Genomic DNA, 14254 nt, shown 5'->3' with positions numbered 1-14254 from the left:
ACAGCATCTTCACAAGGGACTTGCCTCATTTTCCAGTTCATACAGAGAAGGTAGAGAAATACTCAGAACAAGACGAAGGGATAAGGCTTTAAAGATACTTAAAGTCCTTTGCCTCTTGAAACTTACAGAGGAATAGAGAGAGTTAACATAAAAATAATTTCAGTGATAATTGCTATGAAGGAAAAACAAAAAGGAAGAGTAACAGTTTGGGAGATAGAAAGTATTGAGAGTGCTCTTTTGGACAGAGTGGATGGGATGCCCTTTCTGGGGAAGTGATATTTAAGCAGAGGTTTGAATGAAAAGGTTTAGGGAAGAGTGTTTCACTGAAAGGAGTTGCTCTGTTAAGAGCTCTGAGGCATTGAACTAGCTTGGTGTGTTCATGGAACATTTATCTTTGTATCAACAGACTTAGCAGTTGTTTCACTCAGAGTTTGTTAAACTGAATAACCTGTACCTGACTCACCATATGTCTAATACCATGCCTTTGATTATCAGTTTGTTGTTTCCAAAGTAAAGCGAACTGGGCTTTATATAAATTAGCCCATGACACAGGTCTCATAAGTATGATGCCCTATTAACTTGTGCAAATCACATTTTTATGAAAGTTGTAATCCTTATTTAATGTCTAATGTTGTTTAGTCATGCCATTTTGGATACATGCACGTGTGTGTATGTATGTGTGTGTGTGTGTGTGTGTGCATGCAGTGGGTCTGCTACCACAGTGTTGGTTCCAGCTTGATCAGCTCTCATCTATAATGAATGCTAGACATAGAGCAAATTAAAACTAAATTAAAAACTATTGCTAGTGACTGATGACCAAATACTGTTCACTCTGCTCCCAGGGCATCATTATAGCTATGCTTGAATAATTGAAGAATAAACTCACTGATTGCCCAGTACATCTGTAGATTTGCCCAGAGACCTTAAGTTGAAGTGATTCTGAAGTGGTGCTTGTAGTTAGCCCCAGGCACTGCATGCTGGCAAGCCTCATTGATTTGCTAAACTGTATTGTTCCAGGTAGGAGTTAATGTCAAAATTAAATAATTGAACTTATGTGTACATGTTTGTGTAACAGTTCCATACCAGAAAACCACATTTTATACTCTACTTGGCTGAGTTAAGTTTTAGTAATTTGTTTGAGACATTCTTAGAATAAGCACAAAACCTATTAAGAAATTTCTCTTAGAGTGCTAGGCTTGCTTGGTAAATCTCAGTGAGTTTCCTATAGACTTCATTATTGTTTTTAAAATCAACCATTCAGGCTTGGCCTTTACTGCTCACTGAACTGGATACCTACTGTTTTTCCACTAGATCTGTATCTAATTTATGGTAAAAGGACCACAAAAAATTATTTCTATTTTGGCACCTAACACTGTTATAGTTAAGGGTCTTTTGGCATTTCCATTAAAACGTTTTCTTAGAGAAGTTTATAACTTGGCAGTTTTACTTGGCTTTGGGCTGAAACATTGCTATTTTTGCCCAAAAAGCAAATTCTTCTACCAAATTTCATATAACTGAAATTATAATGTGTAGAGGGGGAAGGGCTATCAGAATAGGTCTTTTTTTCATACTCTCACAAGTTCTTCGATTATACAGTAGTCTTGTGTGTGATATTTATTCTTACGTTTTATTCTTACCTCAGTAAGAATTTATTTTTGTTACGCAAGATGAGTAAGTTCTAGAGAGCTGTTGTAAAATATAGTGCCTATAGTTAACAATACTGTGTTGAGTATTAAAAATTTGTTAAGAAGGAAGATATCAGGATAGGTGTTCTTACCACAAAGCAACCACCACTACCACAACATGTGGGGCATGAGGAAACTTTTGGAGGTGATGGAAATGTTTATTACCTTGAATGTGGTGGTGGTTTTATGGGTATTTGCGTATGTCCAAACTCACCAAATTGTATACATTAAATATGTATAGTATATCAATTATTCCTCAAAAAGGCTGTTTAAGAAAGAATTTTAAAGAATGATTTGAAATATTTTGGTAAAATAATTCATCTCCACGGGTTCCTCTCTTTAAAGAGTTATAGTACTATTACGTATTTTTTTTTTTTTTTTTTTTTTTGAGACGGAGTCTCGCTCTGTCACCCAGGCTGGAGTGCTGTGGCCGGATCTCAGCTCACTGCAAGCTCCGCCTCCCGGGTTCACGCCATTCTCCTGTCTCAGCCTCCCGGGTAGCTGGGACTACAGGCGCCGCCACGTCGCCCGGCTAGTTTTCTGTAGTTTTTAGTAGAGACGGGGTTTCACCATGTTAGCCAGGATGGTCTTGATCTCCTGACCTCGTGATCCGCCCGTCTCGGCCTCCCAAAGTGAGTACTATTACGTATTTTAAAGTTACTTTTGGCCAGGCGTGGTGGCTCACGTCTGTAATCCCAGCACTTTGGGAGGCCGAGATGGGCAGATCACCTGAGATCAGGAGTTCGAGACCAGCCTGGCCAACATGGTGAAACCCCATCTCTACTAAAAAGATATAAAAATTAGCTGGACGTGGTGGCGCTTGCCTATAATCCCAGGTACTCAGGAGGCTGAGGCAGGAGAATCGCTTGAACTCAGGAGGCTGAGGTTGCAGTGAGCCAAGATCGCACACTGCACTCCAGCCTGGGCAACAGAGCGAGACTGTCTCAATAAATAAATTTTTTAAAAACTTAACTTTTTAATTAGCAACTGCTGTTATTTATTATAAAAATTAAAGTACTTTGTGCATTGACTATTATATGAAAGGCTTGAATTACACTATCTTAAAAAAAAATTAAGTAAAATAAGACTTTCCTTGGTCCGACTCGCTATTATTTAAAACTTTGGTGACTCTCATAATTAAAGTATCCCTTACGTTGTTTGAGGGACAAATCCATTTCCTTAGAAATGAGTTAAGATTCATCAGTACTAGCACACAGAACTGGGTCAATTATGTTAGCCATTTACATTTTCCCATAATTTTACTTATCACTCTGTATCCATAAAGTATCCTTTCTGTCTCTGGAGAATATCTTTAGCCTGGGATTTTCTACAGTTTGCACAAGTAGTTCAGAAATGTTTGGTAAATAAATTCCAAGGGTTTCTTTGAAATTAGTCCTGAAGAAGAGGTGCCCATAAAAATTTCTTTTTACATTCTTTGACATGCCTAAGACTGCCTTACAACAGTTGTCATAGACAAGAATTCGTTATATAAAGTGTTAAGTTCTTAACACATTCAAAGAAGACTGCTGACTCACTGCCCAAGATAACATGGTTGAGGCAGCTCCAGCAGTTTGTCTCCTAAGAAAATTACAGAAGAATGTGTTAGAGAAGGCAAGGTGATCGCTTTTACAGTATTTTTTATTATTGTTTTCATTATTTATTGTTAGTGATAATTACTATTATTGCCAACAAGTTACTTTATTTCTAAAAATTTACTTTCACAGTTTGACCAAACCTGAAGGCCAAATATTAATTGCATTGTAATTTCCAATCAAGTAACCATGACACCAGCTGCTCTTGCCAGGCTCTATTCTGTGGTGGAGGGGGAACCTGTGTTCTCTTCACATGTTAATGCTGGAAAGTGTATGGATAAGGCAGGGGTCCTGCCTGAAGTAATCCCAGTGTATTTTTAATGTCCTTTAATTGCCATTCAGGATGTAAGTCAGACCAGACACAATTGGGTCTGGTCACAGTTTAGGACTACTGAGCCCTGTTTATATAAAGGTGAATTTAGGAAATAAATCTGGAGCTATTACTTATGTACAATTTATTTTTCTTTAACATCTATTGATTTCTAAGCAATGTGAAACTAGTTCCAGAATACTCTATGTATTATATGTCTTTATTTTGCTTTGTTTGTGACCCCTGGATAGCATTGGCAGTGAAGTGGGAGGAGGAGATGTAATTCAGAATTTGACAAGGGCCTTGCTACCATAATCAAACTGAAACCATATCAGACTTATTTGAAGTTTTCAAGAAGTCCAATTTTCTTAAAGTTTGATAATGTTAACAGATGAAAAGTATATGAAGTTTTAAGTCTGTCTTTCTATATATTTGCCATAAAATTCTGTTTTGTTTTGCATTGCTTGGGTGATGTAGTTGTGAACATTTTAAATTTACATGCAAATTTCATAGTAGTCATCTTTCCTTCAGGTCCAAGGAAAGTACGGCAGCAGGTATGCCTTCTGTCTTCTGCCTTGGAAGGATTTTGACCTGACCTGAAGATTAGAAGATTGTTGTTGTTTTGCATTTAGCTTAGGTTACCTACAGGCATAGAAAAGATGTGGATTCCTTTTAAAAGAGTACTAAGAATTTTAACATTAGCATCTGACATCTTTTTACACTGAGTTATTATTGACTCTTAGTTTTGGTTACCATCATTGTTTATCTACTGCAGCCTCTAGGAGGACATTGTTCCTAGGGAGATTTTAAAAACCAAACTTAGTATGAGGCCAGAATACAAATAATTTTATCATTAATTACATTTAATTTCCCCTAATTCTTCTTATGTGTGAGAGTAATACTTGTTCTTAAGTGACCAACATTTTTAATGTACTATGTCCATATATTAAAAGAATAGAAACCAGTCTTGGCAGACGCTGGAATAGTTAATTGGCTTTTCAAGCCAAGATAGGTTTGTAAAACTTTGTGAAAATTAATAAATGGGAGGAAAAGTATGTTTCTATGCACTAATGGCATATTTTATTAACCCTTTACCTTAGGCTATAACATTTTTTTTTTTGCAGCATTCTTTCTTTAGATAAGCAGCTGGAGGAAGGAGGCTAGTTAGTTTACTGTAAGTGTTAAATATCTGCAAACATTCAGATAGTTAAAATAATTATTTTCATATAAAATCCTGGGTAGAGATGAGGTTTTTCAAAAAATAAATGATAATTTTGAGAAAGGAATAAGAGCAGTGACATAATTTTGACTTTGAGACCTGTAATCTTTAATAGCAAACTTTTTTTTTTTTGAGACACAGTCTTGCTCTGTCGCCCACACTGGAGTTCAGTGGCGTGATCTCAGCTCATGGCAACCTCCGTCTCCTGGGTTCGAACGATTCTCCTGCCTCTTCCTCCCATGTAGCTGCCATTATAGGCATGAGCTACCACACCTGGCTAATTTTTTGTATTTTTACTAGAGACATGGTTTCACTGTGTTGACAAGGCTGGCCTCGAACTCCTGACCTCAGGTGATCTGCTTACCTCAGCCTCCCAAAGTGTTGGGATTATAGGCGTGAGCCACGGTGCCCAGCCGCAAACTTTTTTTTAAAAACAGCATTTAGAAAGGTTTGATGATATCATATGGTCTTTAATTGGACTGAACTTTTATATTCTTATTAGTACACGTATAAAATCAACAGCTTTTCATGATTCGGCATTTACATCTTAAATCTTGCACTCTGCTCTGTTAGGAAATAGAGCAACACTGGATATTTTGAAGCTAATAGGAAAAGTCTACATTTGTTACGTAAAAGTTACCTTACGCAATATTCAAGAGCAAGTGAACAAGGGTTGGGGGGTGGGGGTGCCAGAGAGCAGAGCATGCAAGAATGAGAGAGCGATTACATTGTCCTCTTCCATTTTAGTTGGTAGTTTGTACCGAAAACTGTAAAGTTAAACTTTTTGGAATTGTAACTATCCCAAGTGGGAATGTAAACTATATTGAACAAAATTTATTTAGCCTGTTAAAAAGTCAACCTAAAACTATAGTTAATTAGTTTATATTATTACATCACTTTTAATAGAGACTCACAATCAGTGCAGAGTAAGAGGAGCTATTATCAGGTGAGCTGACTGCTACCCATATGGGGCTTTAAGATAATGATGAGTTTAAATTTCCTCTTAGAGCTAAGTGAGAATAAAACTGGAGGCAATAAATACTCTTGGCCAAAGCCATTAAATGAAAAAGCTGGGAATTCTCCAGCTCTTGACTTAAATTGTTTGTTTATCAGCTGGCGCCTAGTCTGGAGTCAAGAGCTGGAGATTTCTATCTGTGACAGAACTTTGAAACTCTTGCAGGACACTTTCATTTCAACTTAAGGTAACTTGAGTTTATAGCTTTGGCTTTAAAGATTACTAATGATTTACTCATTTCCTTACCATTTAACCAGAGTGGACTTTTTCCCAGGAAGGGATCTGTGTTTATTTAGGGCCTTTGTCTGCGGAGGGATTAAAAGGCAGCCCACCAGCATTGTGAACTTGATGGTAATAAAAGGTCACCAAAACACACCATAAAAACATTCTTACCATGGAATTAATTATACAGTGTAATTTTACAAAGCAACTTGGTTACTCCATCTTACCCCCTCCCCCATATTTAAACATTTCAACTTTTAAAAAGTAAATCTTTGGTATAATTTTGGTTTATGAAAAAAAATTTTTTTGTTTTATGAGTTTAAACGCTGAGGAAGTTGTCATGTGCATATGTACAGTTTAATTGCTTAAAAATCTTTAAAGTTTTTAAATAAAAATGATCATTTATTGTTAAACTATGGGATGAATAACTTGTTTGGGAGGTTAGAGTAGTCAGAAGGGTTGGTTAGTATTTCATAGAACAGCTCAGTTTCTAAAAACCTAAGTCCAGCTAAGAATTTATCTGTGCCACCAGGTGGCATTGCATCCAAACCTGCTAATGATAAAAGAAGGATTATAAAATATATTTTTTTTGTTAAAGATATAAAGATTTCGCTTTTCAAGGTGATTTAAAACTACATCTGATACCAAGGTTAAGTATCTCCAAAGAATTGAAAAGATTTCTAAACTCTGTAAATATTTGTTTTTAGATTGTTGATATTAAAACGAAAGTAAATGAAAATTAAACATTTGGAGGGGATTGCTATTTTTCATTTAGTAAAATAAGCATTTAACATTTGGCTTTTTTTTTTTTGCTCGTCTAAACACTGGAGAGGGGAATCCAGCCTATAAAGATTCTCACAAATATTTCAAATCCCCGCCCCCTACCATGTGGCAAGATTCCACCCCCCTCCCTGGGTCTTGTAAAAAAAAAAAAAAAAAAAAGTGTCAGCAGGTTTTACTGTATGGGAATTTTTAAAAAGAGGGAGACCTCTGAAAGGTGCAAGTTGGTCCTTTTCACAAGCCTCACCATGAGATTCATTAGGCAGTTCATGTTCATGTCTTAAAAGCTGTTTTTGGGAAAGTAAATTCTTGAGTTTCCTGTACTGGTTTTCAGGGAGTCTTTATAGTCTTTTGAATCAGCTCATTTTAAAACAGTGATAATGTAAAAAGCACAATAAAAAAAGGCTCATTATAAATTTTATAAAAGTGTGATTTTTTTCATTAAAATACGTATTCATGTTCTATTTTTATGAAGCCATAAATATTAGTTAATAAACTGTAGCAGAAACAATTAAATTACTTAATACAACTATCCAGGTGCTAGGATATGTTGTCAGAATAAATAAAGCTCAGTGTATATTCTATTGATTTTTATTCTTTTAAAAAATGTATTCACCATGCAGAGAGATATTTAATGCTTAGCTTTGATCATTTATCAAAAAGCTTAGTGCTACTCATTTTATACTCTTGCCTCTTCTCTGAGGCTTCTTAATGTGCACAACCTGTTTAAGAAATGTATATGTTTTCAAAGTAAATGTTTGACCTCCCACCTTGATGTTCCCACTTAAAAGCAAAACCCTTCACTCCCTTATATTTTGAATAACTTGATGAGAATGTGTGTTGTACTAAAACTAAATATATGTACCCTTCAGTATTACCAAAAGAGACCTTTTGGTTTTAAAAATTAGGAAATTTCACATTTGAAAGTAATCTAGACAAAGGTACTCATGACATTTGACCCTGAAATTTTTACTTTTAAACTTGATACAACAGTCTGCTTCTTAGCTTTGTTGTATGCTAATATTTCTACTTATTTAACATCAAAAAGCTGTAGAGGTTTCTCTTTATAGATTAGGCCTGTGTTCTGGAATTGCCTCCCGTGGTCCATGAATTGCTTCTTGGCTTGTTGTGTTAGAATTTCTCACCAGGGTCTTTTGTGAGCTATGTAGCCAACTTTAAAAAAAAAAAAAAATCAAATTTGATAGAGCAAACTGGATTAGTAAAAATTATACTTACTATTCATAATTGAGGTTTCTTGGCTAAGCATATCAATTTTATGCAGTAAGAGTAAGCACATGCAAATCTCATGTAATGATATGCATACATATAGTTGCCCACAATGACTGTATGTTTCTAGTTATTTCTGTAATATTAAAATGATGATTTTTTTGCTGAAACTCCAGAAATCTAAAAACATTGAAAAATACTGATCATGAGAAAAACAATTCTTACTTGTTAGGGTATATGTTATTTAGTAATGAAGCATTTGGATTTTGGATTCTGTAATTTCAGTTGGAAATAGTATTGGTGTAAGTGAGTGTTGCCATGGGAACCTCCACATAGATATAAAAGGCAATACTGTCTAAGTGGAGGAGGAGGGGCGATGTACTGAAATACCAGTGGCCTAAATGATCTATTTTATGTATGTGTTGGTGTGGGGGTGAGAGCTAGGATGAAAAGGGGAGAGAAAGTACTACAGAAAGTAAACGTTAGCAGTCAAAGCAATTTACTCATACTTTTGGATTCTTTTAGATGGAAGTGTTTTAAAGCTTGAAATGTGATTTTTAATTATTGGTATCATTTGCACATACTGGGGAGTCTTTGCATACCGTATTTTTAACCTACATTGGAGTACGTTTAACTTACTTGGTTTTAGATAAAATTTAATTTAGTGAAATTTGAGAGTTAGGATTTCAGTCTTTGAAATGGCTTTAATTATACATGTTATTAAAGGTGGTTATCATATTTAATTCTTTTTAAATATCTGAAATTTAGAAAAACTAAACCAACTAGGACACAGTTAATGTGACTTTCAAAGAAAAGCTGGCATTTTGGCTTTATAGTATTTTTAATATTAGATTTTTAGTAATTTTCTATAAATATATAGGCAAGGAAACAATGACTTACTGTATCTACATGTATATTTTATGGTTTAAAAAAATAAAGAATGAAAACAACAAAACCTAACATAAAATCTTTTTATATCCCTTAGGAGCACATAAAGATTATAGAGATAGAGATGATTAGAGAACAACCAATTTAACTGCATGCAAAGTAACATTTTTGTTTTTTGTATGCTTAGGTTACAAAAAACAATGAAATTGTGCCTAACCTGAGTTAGCCTGGTAAAATGCAGCATCATCATCATGGCAGTTTTAACACTATGGATTCTGGTTGTCAGATACAAGTATAAAAAAAAGAAGAGATATTAACCTGACAGAAACTGTTTAAACTTACCTTTTTAGTCAATCCAGAGAAAAAGCTGCCAAGGTAATAAAATATCCAGAAGTTTTTAAGTTAAAATGAGTAATTTAAATTAAAAGAGGTGAGGGGGCATGAGCAAGCAAGGGAGAAGAAAGAGGGGTGAAAACGACAGGCACTTTGCTTCCCGGGCCTGGCTGTATCTGATGTAAATTAACCAGCAGTGGGGAGTGTATTGTTTCCAACTCCACATAAACAATGCTGGGTATCTCTTTGGGAGTGGGTGGGTGCTGGGATGGATGGGGGTTGTTGAGAAGGGAACTGGCAAGCGGAGTTTTATAATCTATTAGTGGATTTTTTTGGCATGCAAAACATAGTAGGAAAGAGAGTAAAGAATGAGAAAGTATGTTTGCACTTAAAATGGATCAAGTGAAACCTTAAAATGATGTGAAATAATTCATAATTGTTAGAGAATGCTTAGTTGTCAGTAATCTTCAGGTTAAAAAAAATTTTTTTAGAAGACTGATCCTTATAATGTAAAACGTTCAGCAGTGAAGATACCCAGTTTTAAGTATACTTTTGGCATAGTCGGCTTAGCTCTAAACATGGCTTCTAAAAACTAAAAGACTAAGGAAACTTGTATTTCTTGGAAAAATAGGTAACGAGGGATGAAAAGTCAAGTTTATTTTTAAAAATAAGAGAATGAAAGTAAGAGCTACAACATCCATGTTGCTTTTCTGTTTCAGTTTTTGCCTGCTGCTTTTTCTTCCCCGCACCTTCTTGGAGTAAAATCTGATAGTCTTAACGGAGTGGAAAGTGTGAAAATGCACACAGCCTTATCAATAAGTAGATTCAAAACATCTCTAATCACCTTAAAGTTTTATAGTGCAGAATTTTCTAGAAGTCAGCTCATTTATTAAGTACTTTTTGTGTGTCAGATTACCTCACTGGGTTGTTTCTGTATTTTAAAACATTTCATCCTTATAGCATCCCCATGAAATGCAGATTATCCTCATTTTTTTTTTTTTCCCCCAGTGAGGAAGTTGAGTCTCAGGAAGGCACGATAGGACAATATGTAATTTTAAGAATTAGCCTGATTTAGCAAAAAGAAGACAATTTAGGTAGAGGATTTTCAATATTATGGCAGGACTAATACATTCAAGTTTGGAGTTTCTTTGGGTTGCTAGAATAACTAAAAGGCTTTGGTTTGTTTCATTTAAAAACAAAATAGAGAAAAATACTTTTTCTTGCTCTATCGATAATCACACCATTCAATGACCCCACTCCCACACACATACCCACAATCAAAGTACAGAAAGAATTGTTAGCCAGCCAAAAAAAGTTCACATAGGTAATCTAAAGTAATTTTATTTTTGGTTTTAAGTGCTTTAATCTAGTTAACCAAAGGAACAGGAAGGGCAAACATGTATAAACAAGTGAAAACCAGAACTTTTAACCTTCTAACATAATTTCCTTCATAGGTCTTTTAGCAATTGGATTAGTAAAAAGAGCCAGAATATCTTATTTAGTCATTAATTGTAATATGAGTACACAGGACAGCTTTACATATTTTCCCCTTTATCTTATATTTTTAAATTTTTATTTTGCAACATTACCCAGTTAAATGCACTTTTGTAACTTTTTAAATACCCAAAATTGACCTTTACAAAATATCAATGAGAATTTCAGTATTCAGCATTAATCACTGATAAGCTTTTTTAAAGTATGTTTATAGTATAGATATTTAACGTTAATACATGATTAACTGTATCAAGCTTATTGCACGATCATAATAAAATACACCATTCAGTGCTAATTAGACATTGCAATTATCATTTGGTGTTGTACTGAAAGAATTATATTGGTAACTGATGATTTTCATCTTGTTAGTATTTTTAATCCCTCTCAACATATATAATCTTTCAGTAGTTTCATCAAAAGAAATCTGTTCCAACAACTTTAAACAGAGGACCTTAAAGAGTGTGAGATGTGTGTGTTTTAATAGTTTTATCTTGAAGAGAACTCAGTGAAAGATACTTTCTAGAGTATGTTAGAAAGACCCAACCAACCAGCCCATACTCATCATGACTTAACTTTTGCAGTTTTATACATAGGTTTCATCGAAGGCTGTAAGAAAATCTGATGTTTATATAAAACATTTTCCTTTGCCAGTATTTGTCTGAATTTTGCAAAGATCAAGTATCTAAAGTACGAAATGCTAATGTATTTTCGGAAAACAAACCAAAATCCACTTGCCCAATATATTTTACATATTCTAAGAATGAGAATTCAATAGTCTGATAAGTCTGGCTTCATAACTCATAGATTTCTTGCACCAAATAAGATTGTCAGCAGTTTGGGAAAAAGTAAAGAAGAGTCTCTTCTTCTTACATTGGTGTGTTCAAAAGTAAAATATAAACCAGTATTCTTGTTACTATAGCTTGGAGCACTAAAGAAGAGCCATCTACCAGTTTCCAGATTGTTTTAGAAGTAGTGTATGAAGACCTTTTCATTTCCACTTGTTCTTATTCTAAAGATTCCTGGCTCGTTATATACTAAATTGTTTCTAGAAATGCTTACTAGATAGGTTGCTATGAAAGGAAAGGTTTAGAAAAGGGTGAATAGAGAAAATTACTTTTGAAAATATATTCTGACCCTGACCTTCAGTGGGATAAAGTTCCAAGGGAATAAAGATTATTGCTAGCCAGAAAATTGCCCAACTAGATAGTGATGAAAACTGGAGTTTAGCCAACTCTTATTTTTGTGTGATTTTACTCACTCTTTTCCTGTAGTTGGTTGGGTTGGCAAAGACGTTTAGTGGGTTGTTTGATTATGGCAGGACCAAGGTCAAGTTTAGCTTTGCCTGACTTCAGTGTTATCTTTTCAAACCAAAATGCCTTATGATAATGAGATTCTTCATTGGAAAAAAAAAAGAACAATTCTTTATCTTTATGCATGTTTTAAGTGATGTGTTTTTTGAAGATAGAGGCAAGTTTAAAAGGGTGGATTGTTATATTCTACAATATAACAATTGGTGAAGTATGCTAAGTGAACATGACAGTGTTTTCATAAAGGAGAGATGATACGGGAAGAACATAGCAATGAAGGTGAAGAAAAATAAGGAAAGTGAAAGAAGACCCTTTCTGTTTTTGTTGTTTAAGGGAGAGAACTCCCTGACTCTGTCAAAACATCTTAGCATCTAAGAAATAAGAAGTTACTTATCTCTGTTATTTCTTCCATATCCTTTAGTAACTTAAACTTTGATTTTTTTTCCCCATTGGCGACAAAAATGTGATATAGCTTCCTTTTATTTATGTCTGAGTTTTGAATTTTTTATTTGATTATAAGACAATATATACAATTATAAAGGACCAACAAACATTTACTTATAATTTTCCATCCAAACCTTTTTTGAAGAAAAAAACTTTCCTTAAAAAAAAAAAAAAAAAAAAAAAAACTGAATCTTTTAAACAATTGGTATTTGGTTTTATTTGTATTATTTTACTTTCTCTTGTTCAGTTTTAATCAATTTTTAAAACTAATTAAAAATTGAAATACAAAGGATTTAAAACAGAGTTTGGGAAGGGAAATTGATCTAATTGACTGCTGTTTTTCTGCGTTTTCTATAGAAATTCCTTTAAAAAATGTTCTTTCGTTTTAATCCTTCTTTAAGTTCAACCTAAGGAATGCATTTGGTAAACTTTTTTATTTGGATCCAAAATAGCGACTCTGATGGACTAATTGGTACATACCTCATATGTGAACACATCTTTGATACGATGTTTGCTTTCTGAAGGGCTGCTTAATTATTCCCTCCCCGTAATGAACTAAAATTGTTGAATGAGCTCAATCACATATCATTGTAAGGTGTTCTGCATTTGATATAGATGATTATGTTACTGTATGTCGAGTTTGAATTGTACTGACTTTATGCCTCTTGGTGGTCATACTTTTCTTTTCAGTGCGCACTCAGTACATAAAGCTTGTGTGGGAAAGAAGTCCTTGTTTCCTGTCTTTGTTGGTATTTGTAGGTTCCTAATCTTCCAAGAGTCTTGGGATGTAGATCTGTACATCACGACTAGGGTTGGGTAGTTTTTATGGTGAGGAAGAGGGGAAAAGATAGTATTGAAGCAATTCCTGTCTAGGTCTGCAAAGTGCAGATTGCATTTCTCTTGCAGTGGTGTTAGGTATATGGCCTTTTTTTGGGAAAGTGCTATTAAGTGTTTGGAGACCTTTATCTTTCTCTGTTTTGTTGTAGCAGATGGAGTTGTCCTATGGTGTTTTTGCTAGGTATGATAAATGTTGTACTAAAACTGCTTGGTGGAAGTTTGATCTGGAAAGATTACTGTTCCTTTCAGTTTCCTGAAGAAAATGGAATCATAGTATTCAAACCATTAAGCAAACAAGTCCATGAGCAGACCAGCAATAATAATGTGTACTTCTAATTGATGCTTGTGATTTGTTTTCTTTCTTTAAAACAAAAGGTTTAGGAATAAAAACCAGGAATGATTGTTAGTTTTGTCTGAAATAAAACAAATGGTAGAAATAGTCAAACCTTTTTCTTCAGAGCTTCTAGAAAGAAATATCTAGATAATGAAGGATTGTCCTTATTTTATAAAAGAAAAATAAAAGCAAAGAAGTTACATGGTTCTTTCATATTCCAGAAATAAAACGTTTAATTCTCCCATTCATGTAGCATAGCAGTCTTTAGTTTTATTCTGATTAGTTTGACTAATAGTATTTTTAGATAATTGTGTACTTCTAATAGTTTTATACAATCTGTAATTTATCTACACTTGCGGTGAAAGCTGTTAGCCACCACTTACCTATTGGATGGAAATAAATTTTTGATTAAATTCTCCCAACAAATAAACTTGTTACTAAAAACAAGTAGGAGGTTCTAATCAAATTGCTTGGCATTTAAAGACAGAGTTTCTTTCTTCTTTCTTGGGTGATTCTCACTGCAGATATGCTCTGACACAATTGGGAGTAAATTTATAGCCTGAACTG

At 34.2% G+C, this 14254-nt stretch overlaps 1 protein-coding gene across 2 annotated transcripts in view; it reads left to right on the top strand.

Annotated features, from left to right (window-relative positions):
• Positions 1–14254, top strand: part of HIBADH (3-hydroxyisobutyrate dehydrogenase) — a 139339-nt gene that overhangs the window by 46039 nt on the left and 79046 nt on the right. The gene's annotated exons all lie outside the window — the stretch shown is intronic.

The sequence above is a fragment of the Rhinopithecus roxellana genome, chromosome 6 (assembly GCF_007565055.1).
Source record: "Rhinopithecus roxellana isolate Shanxi Qingling chromosome 6, ASM756505v1, whole genome shotgun sequence".
NCBI classification, from domain to species: Eukaryota; Metazoa; Chordata; class Mammalia; order Primates; family Cercopithecidae; genus Rhinopithecus; species Rhinopithecus roxellana.
This window is presented reverse-complemented; position numbering and strand designations above follow the sequence as displayed.